Here is a 6,584-nt window from a genome sequence, read left to right as displayed (position 1 = left end):
CACGAGCAAATGTCTGAATGGTTCAGACATTTGCCTCTGAATGTTAAGATTTATACAGAGTCTGAATGGTTAAGACCTCTAATCTAAATTGTTCAGACATTTGCCTCTGAATGGTTAAGCATTATACAAACTCTTAATGGTTCAGACATCTTACTGGTTTAGCACTTAATGGTTCAGACCTCTTACTGGTTCAGCACTTAACCATTCAGATGTTGTCAAACGGCCCCTAAAACTTTATAAAACTGTTTATTTTTATTAATGATAATAAAGCTCTGTCTCGTTTTAAGTATTTTAACTCCCGATCACCGCTACCCTTTCCGATTGATCTGGAACCCATAACTCATGTCAGGGCTCTGCCCGACTAAGTTTGTTGGGATTCTGTCTCGGGACATCGGGACAAGGTTGAATTAGGGGTACTATACTTAACACGAGTGCATTATATTTTTTTTTAATAACTTAGAAGTTATACCCAAAATTTATACCTGGAGATTTTCTAGTTGAACCCTAAAGTTATAAAGTGGGTCTATTCTCTTTTCTCACCATTTTATTCCTTTTTACCCCAAACCATAACAACTCTCACCCAAACTACTATTTATTATTTTATTTGCCCAATAGGAAATCCTAATTGAGACACCCAAGTAATCCTGCACAACTCCTAAAATTTTCAGAACAATCAGAATCAGGATCAGGGCCCCTAAAACTCAGGGGGGGGAGGTATTCCCCATTGACGATTATCATCACAGTTTGTTCTCAAAATAGAATTTTCAATTTCCGCCGACTCAGCTAGGCTACTAGACACGAAGCAACCCTATGCTGAAATTGGACCCGTCACGCCACGCGAAGGAGACAGGCCTCCCTGTCGCGACACGCGGGGGAGACCATTTTCCAACTATAAATAGAAGGGTGTGGGACTTAGATTTTTGCATTTGAACGACGAACAAATTCGTTTTTCACTTCGAGATATCACCTGATTACTACCAAACACACACTAGCTCGAATTCTGCTATGATACAGGGTATTAACTTGATCGCTGCTACGATTCAGTATCCGATCGATTGAAACTATCCGACAGGATGTTTAAATGTTATACTTTGTCATTAATCGTGATTCCGACAGGATGGTTGAGTGCCGCCCGAACTCGGGCTATACTCTGTCATTCGTTGCGAATCCGCTGGATGTTTAAGTATAGCACTTTGTCATTCGTTGTGAGGGTTTAATCTCGTGAGTTATCGTAAAGGTTGTATTCAGTTACTTACCTAGTTTCGTGTGCATTATTACTTAAATTAGGTTATCAGGCTTATCCGTAGGCTAAGCTCTACCCCATACACTTACAACCAAAGTAGATACTAATTATCAGAAGAATTTGAATCAGGAAGCTTGTTAAATCAATACTGCATGCTTATAATGTGAGTCATTCTCTTTTTATCAACTATTTTACAATACTCCAAATTATTTTCCAAAGTTATAATTACAGGGATTAAGTCTTTGTAGTCTTCAATTACAGTCGGTATGTGGCGTATTGTGCATATTACTATTGTTTTTATCAGTTTAGGTGGGCGTACCTAAATCATGATACATATCACTTTTAGGTGAACGAACCTAAATAGTGATACACGTCACTTGTGGGTGAACGGACCCAACAGTGATATGACCATAGTCACAAAAACGAGTCGAGTGACAAATACTGTGGGTAGTTGGTTGACATATAAACATTGTAATCGCTCTTAATACTGTGGATTATAACATTGTGTCATTTTATAATACCTGAATGAACTCACTCAGTATTTCCCGCTGACAAAACCTTTTTAAAACATGTTTCAGGTAATTACAGTAGATTGGAGTAAGATTTGGATGCGGCACTAAAAGGCCTAAAGAAGTGGCTTATTTTATTAATTAAATCAAATTAAGAAATATTGTTTTGTGTAATTGGGTTTATCCCTTATTAAAGCTACCTTTGTAAAACATGGATTTACTCCATTTATTTAACAAATAAAATCCGGTGTTTTCTAAACTCTGATATTCTTCCTAACTCACGGTCCTGATGAAATTTCCGCTGCAATGTTTTTAAAATAAACCACCGGTACCACTTGGCTGCTTGCGGCTCCCGATTCCGTCCAGGGTGGGTCGGGGGTCGTGACAGAAGGTGGTATCAGAGCCACTGCTTTAAGCCTATATGTGTTGTGATAATAATACTTAAGCTTAAATAAAAGAGTTAGGAGATTGTTATTAACTGGTAGCACATCTGATAGCATTTAGACTTGAACATAAGAAAAGATGCCTTAGTATAAGCTAAGCCACTTGTTTAAGCAATTAGGTGTTGTAATAATACCTAAGCTTAAACGGAGAGTTAGGAACTTAATATTATCTGATAGCACTCAGGATGATACTCTGTCACACCCCCAAAGTCCACATGCGGAGTACCACCGCTTGGAGGCGTGACTGACCAGGATCCAGCCACCAATTATACTGAGCAGTTTAATTAATAACATAAGTTATACTCACCAACCGTAAGGTTAGCAAATATCATAGTCAAAGTTCAAAAGTTTTGAGTTTAAGTAATAGTTCAGATAAGTAGCGGAAGCATAGACAAAATAGTTTAAAACAAGATTCTTAGTTCAAGTTTGTTTAGAACCCAACACACGGGTTAGACGACCACTACACATCCGCAAGCTGCAAGCTCCTGAATCACTGGGTACCTGCAAAGCATGCAGTAGGGTATCAACATAATGTTGGCGAGTCCACGAGGTGTCAATTTTTAGTTTTCGAAAACGTAAGTTGTTTCGATAAAGCATTTATAATCACGTTATGGGGAGCTACCCCATCTGTAAGCTCACTAAACTGTAGATACCGAAACTGTTGACGGAAAGTTGTTGTGCCCCGAGTCAATGTCTATCGTCATTGACCAAGATGCAAGGTCTACTAGTTCACGCCCGATCTCCCCCGGTCACGGTGTGAGGTTTTCAAACCTAATAGCGCTATCAACTAATAACCCGTTCGCCCCCGGCGATTAATCGGTACTGTAAGCAGGGACTTAAGGTGATAGAGTTTTGTTTAGCTTGGCTAGTTGTGAGTTATAAATAATATCCAAACGTATCTCCCCCGGAGAAAGTAAATACCCATTTGGATTTCCCCCGAAAATTATCGTTCAAAAGTATTTTTCCCAAAGTTGGCAGTTTGTCCGTGTCCCTCCCTGGGACGCATGCTTTTAGTGTGTGAACTCACCTTGGGTTGCTCGGCAGATTAGGTTACTTGTCAAGCACGCTGGTCACCACGTCCTAACATGGTTACCAGTATAGGTCAGGTTTGGGTACAGAGAATGTCACGTATATTTTACACATAATCTAACACAAAGCATGCATACAGTTACATATAGAGTTATTGGGCCTGCTATACTATTGGATCAGTCAACAATAACAACTAACACATTGTTCAGTTAAACAGGCAGCCCAAACAAATCACGTTGTGGCCCAATAACTCAGCAAGCAGCCCAGTCGAGACAAGGTGATCTCGACTCGAGAACATGCGGTCTCGAGTCGCAACCAGGAGGTCTCGAGTTGTAATGGCTGGTCTCGAGTGGTGCAGGCATGACTCGCAACCTCAGAGGTCTCGAGTCCCATCTCGAGTTGTCACGATATGGTCTCGAGTCGAGACCTTGATGGTCTCGAGTCCCTGAAGTCCGTTTTGAAGTTGCTTGGTCTGGGTCTCGAGTCGCAACCGTTGCGGTCTCGAGTTGTAGCTCCATGGTCTCGAGTCGAAACCAGAGGTCTCGATTCATTTGCCTGCTGATTCTGATGCATCTGCCCGCATTGTACTATCCAACAGAATTTGTTTCCATGATTTTCGTGTACTAACCAATGAAATCACACCAACATGTTTTCTTGTCTAAAACCTTAATCAAATGGATCAAACACAACAATTCAAATCTTCATATCATATTCATATTACATTCATACGGTTCATCTTTTACGGTTTCTATATTATCAAACATGTTCATCCTACATAACCATGCATTCTATGAACAAAAATAATCGAGATATCAAGATCATCTTGCAGGAAACAAAAGAAACATTTATTTTATAACATTTAACATAATCCGGATGGTCATAAACACTCTTAAACTATCATTCTTTTGCCATTTGAACACCTTAGCAAAACATTATCATATAATAGTTCACACACATTATCAAACTCACTAATCATACAAAAATCATGCAAAAAACCTCTAAACTAGTCATGTTTCTTATTCATTAAGCACACATAACTCTTAACACACATTTAACACTAACCGGTTGATGAAAAGGTACCGAGTCAAGGAACAAGGTGAGAAAACGAAGTGTCCGAGTGATGATGATGAGCTTGACCGAGGTTCGTTGTTGTTGCCGATTGAATCCGAGAGAGGGAGAAGGAGGTGAGCTTGATTGCTAGGGTTTTAGTGAGAGAGAGTGAAGGAGTGTGTGTGTGGGAGTAAGTGTGGAAGAATGGTGAAAAATGAGGGATGGTTGGCTTGGGAATGGGTTTTATACTCGGTTTGGGTGGTGCACCCTACTAAGGTTCCGAGTGGGCTCAAAGGGGGTTTGCAGCCCAACCGGCCCAACTGTTTACTGTTTACTCGAGACCGGGTGGTCTCGAGTCGGGTTCGTTGGTCTCGGTTCACTATTATAATCGTATATATGTATATAAATGTATTACACGCACATAGTTTAATACAAGGATCACATAGCACACCAATATAATTCACAATTTCCATTTAATAATATATGCACACATCGTGCTAATACAAGAAGGTTGCTCAGGAAAACCCGAAGTGTCACATTATCCCCAAGTTTTAAGAACTTTCGTCCCGAAAGTTAAGGCAGCCACTGACAAGCTAGTGAGTGAGAGCGTTTCAACGGGGTGTCACATCATCCCCCCGTTAGTTTGGAATTTCGTCCCGAAATTCGGTCATAGCTTCAGTGCTGGGTGTTTCATTTGGGAACAACTGGGGATACTTGTGCTTCATCTGGTCTTCCTGCTCCCAGGTAAACTCTGGGCCACGTCGCGAGTTCCAGTGGACTCGCACGAGAGGTATCTGGCTACGTTTGAGGGTTTTGATTTCTCGATCCATGATCTCAATCGGTTCCTCAGTAAAGAATAAATGTTCGTCAATAGTGAGTTCCTTGAATGGGATTATGAGTGTTTCATCTGACAGACACTTCTTCAGATTAGACACGTGAAAAACATTGTGCACCGCACTCAGCTCTCAGGCAGATTCAATCTATAAGCAACCTTACCGATTCTTTCGGTAATTTCGAATGGTCCAACATATCGCGGATTCAGCTTGCCCCGTTTACCAAAACGAACCACACCCTTCCAGGGTGAGACTTTAAGTAGAACCCGCTCCCCGACATGGAATTCTAGCGGTTTCCTACGCTTATCAGCGTAGCTTTTCTGACGGTCACGAGCTGCCGCCATGCGTTGTCTGATCTGGGCAATCTTCTCCGTTGTGTCTACCACCAGTTCTGGGCCTGTGACCTAGCTGTCACCAACTTCCGCCCAACAAAGAGGTGATCGACATTTAGGACCGTACAATGCCTCAAAGGGTGCTGCCTAAATGCTGGTGTGGTAGCTGTTATTGTAGGAGAATTCCACTAGCAGTAGATGCTTCTCCCAATTCTTGCCAAAATCGATCACACACGCTCTAAGCGTGTCTTCCAGGGTTTGGATGGTGCGTTCAGACTGCCCATCCGTTTGTGGGTGATAAGCGGTGCTCATGTCCAAACATGAGCCAAAGGATTTGTGCATAGCTTGCCACAACTCGGAAGTAAATTGTGCGTCTCGATCGGAAATAATGGAAGTTGGCACCCCGTGCCTCGAAACTACTTCCTTTAAGTAAACCTCTGCCAAGGTAGAAAACTTGTCTGTCTCCTTGATAGCCAAAAAGTGTGCAGACTTGGTCAATCGATCTACTATCACCCAAATATTATCATTCCCGCGTTGGGATCTAGGTAGGCCAGTGACGAAATCCATGGAAATTTGCTTCCATTTCCATTTCGGGATTTCTGGTTGTTGGAGTAGGCCTGCTGGTTTCTGGTACTCAGTCTTGACTCTTGCGCAGGTCAAACATTTGCTGACATATGTTGCTATGTGGGCTTTCATGCCAGGCCACCAATATGTAGTCCTTAAGTCGTGGTACATCTTATCCGAACCAGGATGTACTGAGTAATGGGACTTATGGGCTTCGTCCATCACGAGTTCACGTAGATCTCCAAAGAGTGGAACCCAAATGCGCCCTGTTACATAGTAAGCGCCATCTTCTTTTTGTTCTAATCGCTGCCGCGATCCTCGCAGGGACTCAGCCCTGATGTTCTCCGGTTTCAGAGCTTCAACCTGAGCACTTCGAATCTGAGTAGGGAGGTTAGACTGGATGGTAAGTTGTAGCGCTTGCACGCGCTTGGGCGTAGTGTCTTTTCGGCTGAGGGCGTCTGCCATGACATTGGCCTTGCCCGGATGGTATTTGATTGCGCATTCATAATCATTCAAGAGTTCGACCCATCGACGTTGTCGCATGTTTAATTCCTTTTGCTTGAAGATATGCTCGAGACTCC

The sequence above is a fragment of the Helianthus annuus genome, chromosome 17, assembly GCF_002127325.2.
Source record: "Helianthus annuus cultivar XRQ/B chromosome 17, HanXRQr2.0-SUNRISE, whole genome shotgun sequence".
Lineage (NCBI taxonomy): Eukaryota > Viridiplantae > Streptophyta > Magnoliopsida > Asterales > Asteraceae > Helianthus > Helianthus annuus.
This window is presented reverse-complemented; position numbering follows the sequence as displayed.